At 47.5% G+C, this 19,538-nt stretch overlaps 1 protein-coding gene and 1 pseudogene across 4 annotated transcripts in view; one reads left to right on the top strand and one right to left on the bottom strand.

The window, feature by feature from the left end:
• Positions 1-19,538, top strand: part of CHST11 (carbohydrate sulfotransferase 11) — a 259,633-nt gene that overhangs the window by 157,505 nt on the left and 82,590 nt on the right. The window lies entirely within an intron of this gene.
• LOC100686874 lies at positions 2,603-2,947 on the bottom strand (annotated as a pseudogene).

The following is a 19,538-nucleotide window of genomic DNA, read 5'->3' as shown; positions in this document are numbered from 1 at the left end:
ACCAGGAAGGGGACTTGTTTGGTGTCCTCAACTTTGCCACCTTCTGCTGGAGGCTGGTTTTCTTGAAGAGGGTTTCTCCCAGGGAGTGGGCTGGTATAATTTGAAATGACTCATGGAAAAGAGAACAGTTTCATCTTGAGAAAGGCTTCCTTGTGCTAATCACGGTCTTTATCACTGCACAGAGGCTGGATGCGCATCTTGCAGCCTTTACCTGACACACCCAGAGCACACACTCCTGAATATCTGTCCATTTGGAGAACTTTCCAGAAGTCCCTCGAATGGTTTACTCCCCACCTTTCAGACATCCTCCTCTGATACATTTCATCTCAGGTTGCCTTTTGACTCTCCACCCTTAAAATGACATGAGACAGCCTCCTGGGATATCACCCACCCACCTGATGCTTTCCTCTGTTACCTTCTAATTAGCTTCTCCTATGTTCCATCCTTCATCAAGACCAGATTCTGTTTTCTACCTCCAGTGTCCAACATGGGGCCAGTCTTCTCCCTTCAAAAGGCATACCTGTGCTCACTGGTGTTGACCGGCACTGCCTAGGCATCCCGACTAGCCAATCTGCCTTCCTTCCTGAGGAACTTTCCTGCTCCATGTTTTGGGGTCTCGGGAACAGCATTAGGAGGCAGAGGAAAGAGCCCTAGAGTTGGAGTCTGGGCTTGAGTCATGGACCTTCCGTATGCAGCGAGCACTGTGGCCTCGGCTTGCACACTCCCGACCCGGTGGTTCTGTCCTAGAGTAAGACAGCAGGGCTGGCCAGGAGGGGTAGGAGAAGAATATTGGCGTCTCCAACATGGGTCTGTCCCCGGAAAGTGGGGTTGAACTTAGACCTCGTAGGTGCCTGAGTCTGGGAGAGTCTGGTCAGAGCTGAGAGGGGTGGTTACAGAGACTGGCCCCGGGTCCTGGAGCAGGTCCATGGCTTCTCTGCGTGTACCCCAGAGGACTGACCCCCAAGGACCAACCCCTGAAGCAGGGTTCATCAGACTTTCAAATGCACTCTCTCTGTGCCAGGTACTTGCAAGAATCCTCTGTGGCAGAAACGCTGGTTATTAGTCTATCACACAAGTGTAGAAATTGAGGCTTGAAGTGGGGGTTTAAGAACTTACCCAGAGCAGGGCCAGGGGATAGGCCAGGACTGGAGTTCAGGCCTCCCTGCTCCGGCTTTGGAAGAGACATTTGTATTGGAAGTTTGGCACTAGCTCAGGGAGCAGTGACCCAGGGGCAGGGTGGGCACCTTGGTGGCTCTTATTTTGCCCCCCTTCCTCGAGTTTGTAGTCTCTGCCAGGGCTAGGAAGTACATCCCTGACCCCTACTTTCCCCTCTCGGGACCCCAAGGGCCCCCAGTTGCCCCCCCCCTTCCTCCTGGGTTAGCCAGAGACTAATCCCTTTTCCCATTAGGTGAGCCAAGACAAGATTAGGGCTTTATTAAAAGGAAATTAAACTAGGAAATGAAAGGATAAACGAAATACTTCGTTTAGGATAAATGAAAGGATAAAGGTAGGTAGGATAAATCCAAAACGAGAAAAAAAACAATAGCAGCAAAGCAGATGAGTTTACAGAGCACAGTTCTTGATCCTAAAGGGGTGAACACCTCCCAGCAGGTTGGCCGGGCTTCTAGCAGGCAGCCATCCACCTGCCATGCTCACCCTCACTGGCCCTGCCTCATCCAAGCTGGTCATTGTGGTGGTCCAGCCGATGTGGTTCTCCAGGGGCCCCGACGGTGGGGCCGTACCATCCATCACCCAGCCCACATCAGCCCCTGCCTAGCCCTTTCCTGAGTGCCATGTGCACAATGTCGCCGGCTGAACCTGCTGCTCCCCGGAGGATGGATGCAGGTGTGATGGTCTGCACACATCACCCCCCTCTGTGTCCTGCTTCCAAGGCCCTGTCTCTGCCTCACCCTTCCCTCAGTGGCCCTGCCCACTGTCACTCTTCTATTTCTCTCTCGCCCTGAGCTTCTATGGTCCCCACTTGTCCTCTTTTCTGCTCCCAACATTCCTCCTCCTCCCCCTCCTCGTCCTTCTCCCCGCAGCTTTGCTTGGCCAGCACCTGCCTTTTCTTCAGACCATGTCCTAAATGTTGCTTTCTCAGGAAAGCTTTCCTGGGACCTCCCTAAACCAGATGACCTGGAGCCCCTTGAAGTGCTCCTTCATTACACTCATCAGTTCGTTATTTAGTTACTACTCGTTGATGCCCATCTCGCCTGCCAGGCTCTAAACTCTAAGAAGGCCAAGATGGGATGCATTCGACTCAAGGCTGAGCTCCCAGAGTGTTAAGTGCCTGGTAAATGCTCTCTGTTCATCCATTCACCTACTCAGTCATTCATTCAGGAAATATTTGCATACCTCCTGTATATTGGGTACTGTGCTGGGTACAAAGGATACAGCAATAAGCAAAGCAAAGCGCGCCTGCTGTCATGGTGCTTGCACACCAGCCATTCTTTCCTGTTTAAGTAAGTGACCAACTTTAAGGGGCATAGCCATTCATCTTAGTGAGACATTTCTTTTTTCTTTTTTTCTTTTTCCTTTAAAACAAGCTCTGCCCAGTTTTATTAAAGAAAAATTCAAAAAAAAAAGAAAAATTTTGCGTGATTTACTTTTCACCAGTCTGTTCTGGCATGCTTCTAATTATATCAGAATCACCTGGATCAATGATATCAGTGCATACTCTATAGTATTTCCCACATGCTGTGCCCAATTCAATATTATTGCCATTGTAGTGATGGACACCAGTTTAGGCCAACATGGCATAGTATTCTATTTCAGATTTCCTCAAAGCCAGGCAGTTGTTGGCCAGGATGACCAGTTTTGCTTTGCTGTGTCTGATCATTATCAGAATCTGGTTGTACACCAGCACGTACTTTCCGCTTTTCATAACTAGTTGGAGTCTAGAGTTGATCAACTCCAGTGACCTTTCCGTCTTCTTTGCGGCCATCATCTTCCTGCCTTAGATACGGGACAGCCCCAACCAACAGCAGCCGCCAAAATGCTCAGTGAGACATTTCTAACAATGATAGTTGCTTGCCATTGGATGGGCTGCCTCATGGAGGTGAGCTCCCCATCACAGGAAGTATTCAAGAAGAGCCTGGGCAGTCCATTGTCACAGTGCAGTAAGTGGAACCTCTGAGGGTCCCAGTCACATCCAAGCTTCTCTGACTCTCTGAAGGATACTCTGGGCTGGATGCTGTCGTGGAGGTGCCAGGCTAGATCTACAGGAAGGAAGCAAGATGAGATCAGGAAGGGGACCGGGGGCAGCCTGCAAGGTGGGCATTGTCTTTGTGTTTTCCTGCTGTAAGTCAACAGGCTCCTCTTGAAAGCTGGAGCCAAACATTTTCACTTATGTAAAGTAAACTTCCATAAAAAAATAATATATATGCCAGGAAAGTTATTTTTTGAATTATAAAAAGTGATCACTTTGGAAAACACAGGAAGACATAAAGAAAATTAGAAGGACTTTAATTCTTTTACTCAAAGGTAATCAATGTAAGTAAGCATCTAAATTTATTTTCTTCCAGTCATTTTTGAGAAATATATAAAAATATAAATTTTTTAAAAATGAGAACGTAGCCTATATCTTGTTCTTTTGACTTAATAGATTGTGAGCATTTTCTGCTTCATGAAATAGTGCTCCAAATTACAATTTTTATCTACTGTACAATGTTTCCATTTACATTTACTATATCTGTTGATACAGTAAATCACCCCCACTATTTAGTGGCTGAAACAATAATCATGATCTCTTACAGTTTCTGTGGGTCAGGAATTTGAGAGTGACTTGGTTGGGCAATTCTGGTTTGGGTTGCAGTCACTTGTTGCCTGGGCCATAATCACCTGAAGGCTGGACAGGAGGACCTCTTCCAAGGTGGTTCACTCCCGCTGCTGACAAGTGGTGCTTTTCCATGTGGCCTTTCCACTGGTGGCTTGAGTGTCCTCTCAGCATGGCAGCTGGTTTCCTCTAGAATGAATGATTCCAGAGGGAGACATCTAAGAAGAAGCTATGTCTTTTCTCTGACCTAGCTTTGAGGGTCACACACTGCCACTTGGGTAGTAGTCTATTTGTCACACGGGTCATCTCTGTTTAGTGTTGGAGGACATGAATACCAGGAGGAAGGGTCCTTCAGAGCCACCGTGGGGGCTGACTACCACACACATCCTGTTTCTGTTACCCCCCACTTAACCAGGCCCCCACTGTTGCGCATTTATGTCGTTTCCATCCTTTTGCTATTATACGGAACGTACCTTCCTCTTTTTAAAAATTTTTTGGATTTTATTTATTTATTTGAGAGAGAGAGCATGAACAGAGGAAGGGGCAGAGGGAGAAGCAGATGCCCCACTGAGCAGGGAGCCTGATGTGAGGCTTGATCCCAGGACCCCAGGATCATGACCTGTGTCGAAGGCAGACACTTAACCAATTGAGCCACCCAAGCACCCCTGGAATGGACATCCCTGAAAGCCCTAGGCATCTGATATGGTACAAGTGCCTGGTCTGCATTTGGTTTCACTTTAGTCCAGCCAGGGTTTCAAAGTTACAACCTAGGAGCAAGGTCATTTGGGGACATCCCCAAAGTTGGGCTCCCTCTGGACCACTCCCTTTATCATTATGCCATCCACTGAAGGGATGGCCGTAGTACTTCAGTGGGTTAGCAGGAAACAGATTCAACCTTTGAAACTCCCTACTGAAGGAACCACTTGCAGAGATGTGAGCAGGAACAAGGTAACCAGTAAGGTTTCAGGTGCCCTGAGACTGGCCATAGAGATAAGCCATTGCCACTGAAGGGATGGCCTGAAGGAATGAGGCAATAGAACTGTAGTGGAAGCAGGAGATATACAGCCTAATCTCTGTCCTTTGTCCACTCTCCTCTCCCCTTTCTTTCTCCTTCTCTCTCTCCCACTCCCTCCCTCCCTCCCTTCTGCTGGTTCTTTCCTCATATTGGCCAAACTGAAACAGGTCATCCAACAATCAGCCTGGAGGCTTGCTGATGTGGTCCATGGGATCAGCCTCCTGGGGAAGAGAGAGGGGTAGAGGATGGATGGGAGGACAGAAAGAAGAGCAAATGGAGAATAGCCAACACATGTCTGTCAATAGTTTGTTCTGTGCCCTACTGGTGCTCCCAATGTACCAGAGCTGAGGTCACCAACCCTTGCCATGTTAGAGATGTGGGTAACTTTACTATTACCCATAATCATAACTGCAGTATTCCCTATCTTGTCCTAAGTATTTTCTATGTACAGGGCAAGATGTTATGTTACAGGGCATGCTGCACATACTATTTCTCATCTTGCTAGCCAACTCTGCTAGGCACATGCTATTATGAGCCCCTCGCAGGCAAGGAAAAAATGGGTTCAGAGAGTCTCAAGTCTCGCCTGAGGTTACACAGCAGCAGGGCTAGGATTGGACTCAGATCAGTTTTCCAGAACTTCCTCTCCAAGCACAGCTTAGGCCAGCCTAAGGGGGTGGACTGATGTGGCTTTTTTAAAGCCTTCAAGGGCCTCTTCCACAATGGAGCAATTAAAAAAAAAAAAAGAATAAAATCTTTAACATACCAACTCTCTGGACACAGATTTGCCCAGGAGTTAGAGTATTGTGTGCTTGACAGATTATGAGTTTCATGCCAGTTGCATACAAAGTAGGCAAGAAGGAGAAAAAGACACCCCTTGGAATAACAGAATGGGAACGCAGTGCTCCGTGCAGTGACCTGCCATGATGGAGGTCACCAGCGAGATCCTAGTAAATTCCCATACAGAGGCAGGAGGCTGCCGGCCCCTGGAACCAGTGTCCTGGCAGCCCTGGGTCCTCAGGAGGCACTTTGTTAATCACTGGGTCCCTCGGTTCTAGAAGAAAGCTTTCCCTGTCCACCAGGGCAAACAGAAGGGTTGAGGGAGGACTGGTGAGAAGTAGAGGTGGGGAGGGAGGAGGATGCAGGGTTATGGCATTGCTCTGCAACTCAGCGTTTTGCAATAATGAAAATTACCCACTCTGTCTTCAGTGCTGGGCGTGTGGTCAAAAAAATTTAGGAACTTCCCTGGTTTGTTTTCATCTACATCCTTCAGACTTCCAGCAAGGGAGAAGTGGCCTCGATGACGCTGCTGGGAAGGTCACCTAGATGGGGGCGGAGGGGCAGCTATTCAGAGGGCTTTGGTCTGACTCTTCATCAGGGTCTCCTGCCGCTGTAGCCAGAAGCTAGTGAGTTGGGGGATGTGTTTTACATTTCTATTTCCAGGTAGAGAATCTTCTATTTATGCTTTAAACTCTAGGTGCCACGATCTAAATACCTCATCAACCCTGGGGTGTGTGGGCATTTGCCCAGTTAATCTCACTAGTTGGAAGCCAAGTCTGTGAAAGGGTCACTCTCACACCTGCTTATTCACTTTGGAGCTGCAGGCCCAGTGCCAGCGGTAAGAGGGCACTGCAGGAGGAGATGATAGTGGGAGTGGCGACCCATGTGTTTGCAGAGTCTACAGGGCAGAAGAGGAGGAACCAGGTTCCCATACAGGCCTTTGCCAGCCAGGGAGGGTAATTCCATGTGGGCTGGAATTTGAAATCAGACTGGATTTCAGGCTAAAATGTAGGAGGCACAGCAGTCCTTGATGAGCTTTGACCCGGGGGTCCTGCACACAGTAGGCACTCCCTCAGGCAGTGTTGCTGAGGGCCTGGCAAGTGTGGGGTGGTTAAGAACTGAACATCGGGAAGCCACACAGCCTGAGGTTACATCCACTATGATCATTGGGCAAATCACAGACAATAATGGCCCTGCTCATGGGATTGTCACGGGTTAAATGATTTGATTCTTGTGAAGAGCTGAGCATGTAGTATTTATTAATCATCATTACTATCATTCTTCATTTTCAGCCCCATTTTCACGATAGCTAAAAAGGCCTCTTATTATATCTGGATTTTATCAGGATGCCATTGCCATTACCTCTCCTGGTTTAAAGCCATCCAGCATAACACCATTGGATTAATTTCTAAGTGACTCTAAAGCTTTATGCTCAATTCTTATTTGCATTAAAAAATTAATACTGGTTGTAAGAGCCCTGTTTTACAATTTGGTGTCTGTTCATGTGAAAATGACCTGTGGATTCTCACTGAAAAGGTTTAGCGTGAGCCAAGAATATGACACCTGGATTGTTCATTTTGAAATGGGGGATGTTTGAGTGCCTATAATTTAATTAACATTGATTATGTGCTCTGTTCAAGGCACCGTGCCATTTATAACCACACATCACAGCAGTGCCCCCACCCCCTGCCAATGTTTTTGAGAAGAAAAACACCGTAAACAAATATTAACTTGGAACCCTAGATGAAAGAGAGTAGTTCTATATTGGGGGTGGGAGAAGCCCCTCACCCCCTCTACACAGCCCTCACCTGCAGGCGGGTCCAACCTGGGGTTCTCTGGCCGGGCCCCTCCCTGGCCACTGCTGCTTGTGCTGGTGGGAGCATTGAGCAGAAGTGACCAACCCAAGGCCATTCTGGGAGGTTTTGATGAAACAAAACCCAACCCCAAGACCCCCAGTCCCCTCTTCTCTTTCCCCAAAGTCTTTATTTATTGCTCTTTATTCCTAATTTAAAAAAATCTTTTTTTAAATTTATTCTTTCTACTGCCCTTGGCTCCTTCCAGTCCCAGCTCTTGTTAACCTGACCTATTTTCTTATCCGGATCTTGTTTCCAGAAGCTCTCAGTAGGTGTTTTCTGGGGGTATCCCCCCTGACCCTAGTCTTCACCTTATACAGAGTTAACATTTTATCTCTTTTCTGTGTCTCTTCAGGAGCAGGACCTCTGGTTTAGGTGACACCAGACAAGGAGGGCAACAGGGTGGGGTAGAGTAAGGATAAGTAGATGCATGTAGGGGGGCTGGGAAGTATAAAGGACATGTGATTTTTACCCACCGTGGTCAGCCCATGTTTGTGCCATCCTTCTCACTCACCCAGTTCTTAGAGATTCATGAAAAATGCAGAGAGTTCTAAGTGTTTTTTAACAGTCATTTACATTTTCGGTGCCATCCTACTTGTAGTTTGATTGAGAGGAGAAGAATAACTGCCAAATAAACTAAAAGTGGCACCAGGCAATGACAGTAATTGTCGGCAGCAGGATAATTGATCTAATTATGCAAAGGGAAGCCGCTCGCTGGGGAGCCGTGCCTATTGGCCCCACAGGCAGCAGCTGATGGGGTCCCACATCCTGGGTTGTCCCAAGAAGAGAGGAAGGCACTAGACAAGGTGTGGGGGCGGGCAGTGAGGGGCACAGCGGCCACCTTGCAAAGTAGCTCCAACCAGCCGGCCCTGAGCACTGGTGTATATCTGGCCAGCTTGCCTCTGGAGAGCAGTGTGTGTGTGTCATTTAGAAACTGTTCTACCACTGCTGTGTTTACCATTAACTGGCCAGGTCCTAAATCCCTAAGGCCCAAGACAGAAGGCAGCATTTACAAACTCAGTCTGGAAGAGCCAACCACTCCATCTTGGAAGCCCCAACACCGCTTGCAGGTTGAAATGAGGCTGTGAGCTGATGAGCCTTGTTGGTTTTGATCTTGAGCTCTGTTTCCCCCTGGAAGCAGGTGCAAAGGGCCAGGAGCCGCAGGTACTCCCCACCCACATGCTGGGCCAGCCTGCTCTTCCCTGGACCCAGGGACCATCCATTTTGTAAACGGAGGCATCTTTCCTTTTTATAAATTGTGGTAGACAACACATAACGTGAAATTTGCCATAAGCATCACCAAGTCTGCAGTTCATTGGTGTCAAGTATATTCACGTTGTTGTGCAATAGTTCTCTAGAACTTTTTCATCTTGCACAACAGAGACTCTGCACCCACTCAACAGTTCCCTGTTTCCCCTCCACTTCGCCTCCAGCAACCACCATTCTACTTCTGTTTCTCTAAGTTCAAATACTTTAGGTGCCTCTTACAAGCAGAATCATATGACATTTATCTTTTGATGACTGGATTACTTCACAGACCCTCCCGTCCTCAGGGTTCATTCGCGCAGCATGAGACAGGAATCCCTCCTTCTCAAGGCTGAATAACATTTCATTCTATGGAAATGCTACATTTTCTTCACCTACTCATCCATCAGTTGACCTTTAGGTGGCTTCTACCTGCATTTACCCTCTTCAAACAAATATTTCTGAGCACCTACTGCATGGCAGGTACCCTACTGTCAGCGGCTACCCCAAGCTATGCCAAGATGTGTATGAGTGGGACGGGCCATGTGTGCGAGTCCACGTACCTGAGCAGAAAGAAGATGCTATCTCCCTGTGAGTGAGAGGGCCACAGAGGCCACCATGTCACAACCCTGTAATCTCAGGTCCCTCCCACAAGCCAGACACTGGTCTGAGATCTATATTCATGTCATCATTTTACATGATCTCATGGAACTTTATCAATCACCCCATAAAGTAGGTGCTACCATTCTCTCCAGCAAGGAAACTGAGTCAGAGGGGTGAAGTGATGTTCCGGGTGCATATAGCAGGTAGTGGCAAAATAGGATTAGAACCCCAGCTCTCTGGCTCTGGGTCTGCAGCTCAGCAGGTATTCAGAATTCAGAATCCTCTGGGCTTATCCTAGTTCTTGATGGACTCAAAGAATTTTCCATCAGCTCCTCACATAGACTTTTCTAGAAAGGCTTAGGGATATGGGAGTAGGTGCTAGTGGTGAGATCAAACTAGACATGGGAGATCCCACAGACTATGGGAAATGGCCAAGGATATGGATGTGTGTGGAGAGGGCTGAGCATGGAAGTTAACACTGGGTTCTTCTGGCAGGGGGTGCAGTGTCCCTGGTCCCTGGATTCCCCATGGGAAGGACACCCTGTACTGAATGAGAGCACAGAGGAGGGTGCACCTTGTAGGGAAGCTTCCTGCACCCTTCTTGTAGGGGTTTGTACCTCCTGGGCATCGTCTATCCCCAGCCCGAGGCTCTAGAGACTTTGTCCGGTCCACTGACCAGGAGCAAGGAATTGGGCCAGACAACCCCATCCCTTTGCTGAAGCTGGGTTGATGCGAGGTCACTTTCAGACCAATGCTAGCGTCTGGCCTTCCCGCAAAGTGAGCCAGGATCACCCTGCAGCCCCTCATCCCTACTTCCTGTATTAATCTCTGCCTCCACCTTCCCTGAGAGTGTGAGCTCATCATCAGATCACCAGCCCCTCCACATTCAGAATTGAGAGGCTCACAGCATCTGCACTGTAAGGATTGAAGGAAATACACACGAAGCATCTGACACCATGTCTAGCCAATAAGGAGCATGCTGTTAGCTCTCATTCTCTCATCCTTTGGCTGCTGGCATGTGTGTTTTGGGTCTCTGCTCCTTGCTGTCTTATCCCTTCTTAAAAATCTGGGAAATTCTGAGGATTTGGGGGGAATGGGAGCATGGCATTCATGCCCAGTTGATGGAGATGGCAGGAAGCTTTGTGGATTTGATGGGGAAGCTTTCTACGTGCCCTTTTTTTGAACAGTGGTGAGGTGAGTGGCTTTGCAGAACTCAGAAGGGCTTCCAGCTGCTCAGTACAAATTCTCCTGACCTTGGAGCTGCAGCTGTGGCCAAGTATGTTCCACTTCATGGCATTTCTTTTAATTCATTACTAATTGATTTAAGAGATGCCAACATGGAGGCAGTGCTGCCCCTCTAGCCTCAGCAGGATGGTGAGGGATAGAATCCTTCTCTGTTCTTGTTCCCCAAAGATCTGTCAGGCTTTTGCCCAGAAGCCCAAGGCTGAGAGGCTGAGCAGAAGGTTGGGGAGGAGGGAGAACATGGTTTATGATTCCTCAGACAGCATGCACTTGGGGAACCCTCCGGAGGCTAGGAAAGGTGTGTGGGAGGCAGGGGCCTCCTTGGTTTCCATAGCCAGAAGTCCCTAGTAAGTGTCAGACTGCCTTGCCATATTCCTTGCTCCTCACACAGAATACACAGGAAAGTCAGCCTAATAGAGAGTGTTCCAGGAAGTGGGTAAGCGATTGGGGTAAAAAGGAGGGTGGAAATATAATCAGAGTGAACCCAGGAAGCATGTTTGCATTAGGAAGTTCCAGAGTGGGGCACCTGGGTGGCTCAGTGGTCAAGTGTCTGTCTTTGGTTCAGGTCATGATCCCGGGGTGCTGGATCGAGTCCCACATCAGGCTCCCTGCGGAGAGCATTCTTCTCCCTCTGCCTGTGTCTCTGCCTCTCTCTGTGTGTCTCTCATGAATAAATAAAATCTTTTAAAAAAGGAAGTTCCAGAGTGTAGTTAGGGTATGCTATAGACCTGTTAAACCAACTCCGCCATCTTGGTTCCCAATGGGACCAACGGTGGTATGCTGGAGGAGGTCAGTGTGCATGTGGTGACCCTGTTGGCCTCTGTGGCATCCGAGCCCCATGATGTCCATAGCCCCAGGCTAACTGAGATGGGTCTAACTGATGCACAAGTGGCCCCTGCCAGCTTCACTCGTGGGACTTTGGAATGTCACCCCCAGCCCATGAGATACAGAGTAAAACATCCACACACCGTCTTCACAACCACAGGGACTTTGTTGGGCAGGAGGCGAGGGGCAGTGGAGGAACAAAGAAGACCTTGTCAGTCTTTATTTCTGCTCAGCAAGCATTTATTGAGCCCTTCTAGGTGCCAAGGCTCCACAGGTGACCCAGCCCACATCCCTGCCTCTGGCCTCACCCAGGAGGTTTCAGGGTTTCTGATACATGGAATATTCTCTGCAAAAGGACAACATGCTAGCGAAAATCATTAGACACTGCCTCTTTACTGTTTTAGAAATTGATCAAGAAAGGAAATGTGGCTCAGGGAAGCTGAGTAATACAAGGCGGCAAAGCTCATCAATGGCAGAGCCCTCTCTCAGCTGCCCCGGAACACCCGGTGGTTTTTCAGGTTCAGGCGACCTGGTCTGTGTTCTGGGCAGCATCTTGAGGTCACTGTTTGGAGGGTCTTCTCCCTGGGAGGGAAACCGAGAGGATACACTTTAAAGTTTCCACACCCTCTCCCCTAAGGGGCCATTTATCCACCTTTTCCATTCCTTACAGTGATCCGCGTTCTAGAACACAAGACTTGTCCGTGTTTAACTAATCCTCCCAGGTGAAAGACATGATTGATTAGAACCTGAGAAGCTGTTTGTGGAGAAAGGAGTGAGGTCTTCCAGGAAGCTGCCTCTCACGCAGCAGTTTGCAGGAGAGCAAATGGATCAGAGTCACAGTGCTGCTTTGCTCCCTGCAGCAGATATGAGGAACCCCTCCGAAATGGTTCGCAGGCTGGCTCCCCTCCCAGGCTCCCCCTGGGAGCAGCACATGAGGAATCACGCATGTCCCGTCTCCCTGCTCATTCAGGGAATTAGCAGTAACTGCCTCTGATTATGGGATCCTGGAAGGGAGAGAAGAAATATGCCCCACGCGCTGAGTCAACAGATAGTCGGGGCGGCAGGCGAACCGAGGTGCCTCTGTGCCTTCACCCCGCCTTCGCTGCCCAGGACCCAGATGGACGTGTGTGCATTTTGGAGGGTCCGGGGGCTTCGGTGTAGTGTGTCCAGAACACACGGAGGGAGCACAGTGCTCAATGAGCCACTGTGTCTGTCTTGGCTCAGGCCGGAGCGTGCTGTCCAAGGCAGCCTGGGCTGCATAAAGACACGCTTTATTTCTCTTCCACTCAACAGAGGGGAATTTTGAAGGTAACAGGGGAAACAGAGTGAGTAGTGTTCAAAGACGCAGCCTACCTTCCTGGGCAGTTTTCCACAGCAGCGGGTCCACCCCAGCGAGCTGGCCGAGGAGATGGAGAGTTTTCCCAGCAGGCTGTGGGGCTGGGGCTGGGTGCTGACCCCTGAGCCCTTCTGCAGTCCGGCAGGGTCAGGAGTCAGGGTGAGGGGGGAGATGCACGTCCCTGTGGGTGTCCATGTGGTAGGGCTGCTGTAACACATCCTGTGGGTGGGGAGCAGGGGCTCCAACAGCAGACTTTTGTGGTCTCCCGGTTTGGAGGCCAGAAGGCCAAAATCAAGGTATGGGCCTTTGCAGGCTCTCTCCTTGGAGTGGAGGTGGCAGTCTCCCTATCCTGCCACGTCCACACTTCCTCTGTCTATACTGCACCAGTCACACTGGATCGGGGTCCACCCTAATGATCTCATTTTAATGTGATGACCTCTGTAAAGGCCCCATCTCCAAATAGGATCATATTCTGAGGGACCAGGCCTGAGGACTCTAATGTATGAATTTTGGAGGGACACAATTCAGCCCACAATAGTGTGTACCTCGTATTCTGTCCTATTCATCTGGAGATGAGGAAGCAGCCCTGGGTGGGCAGTTGGGGGCAGGGGGCGCTAACACCGCCACTTTACAGTGGATGGATGATTGGCCCTTCTCTCTGCTTTCTGCTTTTGTCTTCTTCCTTCTAGACACTTTAGAGACCCCCACAGCATCTAAACCCTGCTTATATCAAAATATTTAGAGCTGCTCCTTACTATTGACTGCTTAGGTACCAAGTTAGGTGCTCGGTGGGCACTTTATTTATATTCATTCACATAATCCTCACGATGACCCTTATTATTTGCATTATGCAGACAAGGAAACTGAGGCATAGGGAGGTACATAACTTGTTGGAGGTCACACAGCTCATATGTGGCAGAGGTGAGATTTGAACCCAGGCCATCTAGCTACAGATAGTACATTATAAAGCACTTAGTAGGACTCTGTATTTGACACAATGCCCTTCACAGTTTACCAAGGGCTCCAGATATGTCCTCCTGCTTGATCTTCATCACAAAGAGCAACACTGGTAAGATTGAGGAGAGCAGGTTCTGACTCTGTGCTCAAGACCTGGGATGATGCTCTGGGTACCAGCACAGGCTCTGGGCTCCGCATCCATGTGTCCTTGATTACATTTGTGACTTTGGGCAACAGGTGTAACCTCTCTGTCCCTCACTTCCCTCATCTGTAAAGTGGGCATGGCAGTCTTTTAGGGTCATTCGGGAAGATCACATGAGTGACTGGCATGTGGTAACTGCTTGATAAATACCATCGGTGGTAATTTTATTACACTGTTTGCCTCGAAGAGCTGTCAGCTGTCACTGTCACCACTCAATCCTCCATCTTCACAGTCCAGAGCAGTGTCACTCAGTGTGATGCCCCGAGCCCTCATGGCTGTTGAGCACTTGAAATATGGCTCATGTGAGCTGAGAGGTGCCGTCAGGATTAACTTAACACATACCACATTTTGAAAATTTAGTACCAAAAAAATTATAAATTATCTGTTTTTATGTTGATTACATGTTGAGGTGATAAAGTTTTAGATATTGGATTAAACAAAATATATTACTAAAGTTAACTTCATTTGTTTCTTTTTTTACTTCTTTAAATGCTGCTAGAAAATCTGGGGGATTTTTTCCCAAATGTGCTCCTGGGGTTCAAAATGATGGCATGTATAGATCACATTATACTTCCATTGGATGGTACTAGTCTAGACTGTAGACGATAAGCTCCTGGGAGCACATTTGGTTTGTTTTATACCCCAGCACCTCACTCAGATCCTGGCCCCATAGGAGACATTCAAAAAAATCATTGTTGATGCCGTTTCTATTGTTCTTAAACCTAGAAAGTTCTATTGAGTACCAAGCCAGGATCAGGGGTAAGCCCTTGGTTCCCAAAGCTCAGGGAAAGCCCATAGACCGGAGTTTCCAGCTTACCAGGTCTCTGGCACTGTTACCCTTGGGCTTGGCCCAGGCTGGCCTCCCACCGATGGCTGGGTTTGACGGCCAGGCCTCTGCTTCTCTTGAGGTAGTCTCGCTGTGTAGCCAGAGGGAAAACACGGCTGTGTACATCTCTTCTATTTTCAGCACGTTAGGGAAACCAATTTTGCACAGAGGACATGAAAGCTCACTTTATAGGCCAGAGGAGACCCATGAAAGAGATCACTGTGCATGGTGAGCAGGAGAGAAAGACCTGAAGGAAATTTCCACCAAGTTTAAGGTCCTCTTCTGGACATGGCTTCTCAGATTGAACTTTGTGAAGATAAAAAATTTAATCCATTTACCTCCATCCATCCTGCACATCCCCTTCGTCCTCAAAGCAAACCCCACACCCAGCCCTCTTAAGGGAGTGTAGATCTGACATTTGTCTTTGACTTTAGGTCTGTGGGCACAGACTAGCTCTACCCACAGTCCTGACAAATCCCAAGATTTGAGGCCACTGAGGAGAGCCTCTGAGGAGGAATTTTAGTCAAGGAATGCAGGGACTGGATGGGTCTTAGAGAGGCCTCTGGTCCAGCCTTTGATGTCTGGATTTCTGTTGTCCTTACTCTTCCTGTGACGTCTCTGCTACTGGTAAGGGGTCAGCATGCAGGAGACCTGAATCCAGATGACTGCATCCGCAGCTTCACTCACCTGCCCCTCTTCTCACTGCTGATCTGCTTTCCATCATCCAAACTTGGCCTTGCCCACTCACTCTACTGAGGGTCGAGGTGATGTTGCTGAATTGCGATGAACTTTAAGTCACCTATGCCCGAAATCTGATGCAGCTTGGCTCAAGTCCCATGTCTCTGAGCAGGCGGCAATTTCTCAGGCACTTGGTTCTTCATCAATAAAAATAGAAATAGTGGCACCTGCCTCACTTGCCCTTGGGGTTAAAGGAAGATAATATGGAAAGAGCCACAGATAGTGCCCAGAATGTGGCAGACATATGGGAAGCATGAGCAGCCCTTCTCAACTTGTCGCCAAGTGTTTGCTTTTCCATCTGACCCTGCTCTGCCTCCTGGGTAAGGTGCTTCCTTCCTCTGACCGTGACCGGTGAGAGCTCTGCACTGGGATTTTCATGCCAATCTAATGATAGCCAGTGAAGACCATCCATGGCCGATACAGAATTTGGATAAAGTATTCTGGAAGTTGGAGATTACTAGTATTTGTACCTCCTTGCTTTTCTGAAGCCACCTGTCCTTTCTATTTGCATCAGGATTAGGACAAGGAATCTTGGCAAAGAGAAGATATTACTTTTAATTAAACATACTGAGCCTCATTTCCCATTTGGGGATGACTCAGTGAGCTCCAGATGGGTGGAGAAGAGAGAAAGCAGGAAGTCATTTTTAACAGAAGCTCAAGTGGTCACAGGGATCCCATTGCAAACATGGTGCCTGGCATGTAGTAGGATCTCCGTGTGTTTGGATCCCTTGTCTTTGGCATGGTGGCTGAAGCAGCTCATCGAGGAGAGGAAAAGAGCTTGGGAGTCCTAAACCTGGGTTCAAGCATCAGCGCTATTTCTCATTAGCTGTGTGTCCTCAGGCAGGCCACTTTCCATCTCTGAGTCCCAGGCTTCTTGTCTAAAAAATTAGGAATTGCAGCTCTACCTACTTTGTGTGTATAGAATAACTGAATGGAAGTGCTTTGTGAATGGCAAAACTCCACAGCATGCTAGTTCCACGTTCTTAATTATTGTGGTTAATGATAATAATTGTGCCTCCTTTTTTTATTTGATTTGGGTAAATATTAGTCAATTCCCAGTCATGATTCAAACTGGGTGTTTTTCAAATAATACAGTTTCTAGGCCATTTCTCAATTCCTGCAACCAAATATTGATCACATTTGCTTTCTAGAGGCAAACACTCAGGTTTTTTTCCATCCTTTATTCCTTTTTGCCTGATCCATAAATGATCTCCAGCTCACCAAGGCACCAGATGGGAGACCAGGGGACCTCTTTTGAGAAGAAAGAAAAAGCTCTTTGAAAAACTGCTGATATAGAGTGTTTATTTAATCTCAGAGGAGGAGGGTCTGTTTTTGTTTTTTAGGTGTAATGCAAGTAGAGTTTATTGCTCCTTGAGCTTTTAATTGGTTTACTAATATTTTTTATAGCTTCTTATTTTAATGTTTACAGGTCCCCAGATGCTGAGATTTACTGACATCCGTGAAGGGATTGATAAATGATTTAGTTGAACTAGCAAAACTGGAGGCATTGTATGAATTAGAAGTTGTGCCATGGAGCCCACTCTGGAGCCACTAATGTGTTTAATGTGATTTGTGTCCTGCAGCTGTTCCTCACCATAGTCACAAGAAAAACAGACACTAACTGTTCCCCCAGCAAAGCAGGAGGTGCCCAGGGGATGGGGCCAGGCCTCTAGAGGACATCAGGTAGGGGCTGGCAGGCTGGTCTGAGTTAGGTCAGCAGGTCAGACTTCCTTCTGGAGGTTTGGCCAAGCCCTAATCCACTCCTACTCCCATCTCTGTGTGACTCTATTGAGGTCTGCATGGATGGAGGGGAAGACTGACCCATTATCCTCATATTATTTCAGAGCGGCTATGGGACTTCTACAGATTCACCCTTATAACTCAGCTGGGATTGAAACCCTCAACATTTCTTTGGACCTAGGGTTGTCTACTGAATCTGAGATTTAGCTAAGGCTTTTTCCAGTGGGTTTGTTTGCTATTACTTGTTCTACTCTGGCACAATCAGAGTTACTGCGATTTCTAAATTTTTTTTTTTCTGATATGAAAGAAAGGTTTATTACAGAAGATACAGAAAACATGTATAAGTCAAATGAATGAATTAGAAATCACCAGTAGATCCATCATCCAGAAATAATTACTGTTAACAGTTTTGATAAATCCTTCCAGACTTTTTTCTCTGGTATACATCTGTATTTTTTAAAAAATGGACACACAGAGACTGTACTTTTTGGTAACCTGCTCTATTCATTTATCATTTTTGAGGAGTTTTTCTCTATTACTGTCAATTGGTTTGCTTAGGCTGGTTTTCAAAGGGGCTTGGGCAGTCTGACCCTAAATACAAAGTATCTGACTGAGAAGGGTTTGCCTAAGTGCATGATGCCTTCCAGAGAGATGAGATTAGCTGCAGCTGTGCATTTCTGTTTGGGTTGCTTCAATGTCATTTCAAGGGCACTGATGTAACATAGATGGCCTCCTCCCTATCTTTAGGGCATTTATGGTAACACTCTTAACAAGTTCCTAAGGGTGACTGTTATTCTTTTTTTTTTTTTTTTTATTTCTGATAGTCACAGAGAGAGAGAGAGAGAGAGAGAGAGAGAGAGAGAGAGGGAGAAGCAGGCTCCATGCACCGGGAGCCCGATGTGGGATTCGATCCCGGGTCTCCAGGATCGTGCCCTGGGCCAAAGGCAGGCGCCAAACCGCTGCGCCACCCAGGGATCCCTGACTGTTATTCTTTTACCCTTATTCCTTCCTTCTGCCATTCATTCATCTATCTATTTAACCCACCTATTCAATGTCTTGTCTGTCTGTCCTTCCTTACATCCAAGCAGCCATCCATCTAACATAGGGGTCATCACCATATCATATGTCACAGCAATTAGGCTGTTTGGTGGTAAGGATACAGATATATGATGCAGGCCCCTACCACCTAGGAGTTACCAGTCTCCATCCAGAGCTTCCGTCTGCCCTGGACATGAGATGATAACCTCCATTTATTTCTCCACCATGAAATTGAGCACTTCTGGCCAGCTGCCTGGCAGACAACTGGAGGATGGCAGGTAATTCCTCCTTTATAGTGGAGGCATCTCTCTATCATTCCCTAGGTCTCTAGGTGCCATCTAGCCCTACAGCCTAGTGCTCAGTGAGACCACCATATAAGCTGAATATTAAACCAGAGGGTGAAGTGGCAGCAACACTTTTACTTTTATTTTATTTTACTTTTTAAAGATTTATTTATTTTATTTGAGAGAGAGAGTGGGGAGAAGGGCAAAGGGAGAGAGTCTTCAAGTGGACTCACCCGCTGAGCCCGGGGCTCAACCCCACAACCCATGAGATCCTGACCTGAGCCAAAACCAAGAGCCAGACACGCAACTGACTGAACTACCAAGGCGTCCCTGGCAGCCACATGTTTAAAAAGCTGTTTCTCAGCACAACTGTTAATGTATCTCCTATATCAAAGAAGAGTGAGGATGGTGATGAAAAACTTCCTGATTATTTTAGGTGTTTTTTGTTTTTTTTTGTTTTTTGTTTTTTTTAAGTGTGGTCTTCTCAGGTCTGTGAGAGATAGCAAGGCTCTTCTGTTCATTCCCCTCCCTTATGAGGTGTTCTGGAGAAGCATGGTTTTTTATAAAAAAGGTAAGATTTATTTTTCCCAGTAAAATATAACGCAGAGCACAGCCCAGCACCAGCACCGCAGCAGGAGGAAGTACCTCATGGATGCCGGCTACAGTTACTGTAAAATGTTACAAGTGTGAACAGCCCCCACTGCCCCCTCAGAGTAAGTAGGCTGTGCTTTTTCCAGGGAAGTGGAGTTCTTTCTTTTTATGGTGCCATTTCGACTTCCTAAGACCGCCATAGATTTATAAGGAAATAATTCTTCCAGTGGGCCTTAGTGATATCCTAAAATTTTGCATGTGCCACTTATGGAATTGCTAGAACTGTTCCATGCACGCATTTCCATGTCACCAGCTCAGGCCTGTTTATTGATTGCGTTTATGGAACTACGCTATATTTGGCTTTTTAAAGATACCCATCTAATTTTAATAAACCCGAGCCTGAGGCAGACCTCAGAGGTTTAATTATAATAACACAAATGGCCAACGTCCATGTTATTCAGAAGGACACAGACAGTGATTCCTTGCTAGGC

Source organism: Canis lupus, chromosome 10, assembly GCF_011100685.1.
Source record: "Canis lupus familiaris isolate Mischka breed German Shepherd chromosome 10, alternate assembly UU_Cfam_GSD_1.0, whole genome shotgun sequence".
Classification (NCBI taxonomy): domain Eukaryota; kingdom Metazoa; phylum Chordata; class Mammalia; order Carnivora; family Canidae; genus Canis; species Canis lupus.
Note: the sequence above shows the minus strand (reverse complement) of the source record. Positions and strands in the feature narration are given on the sequence as shown.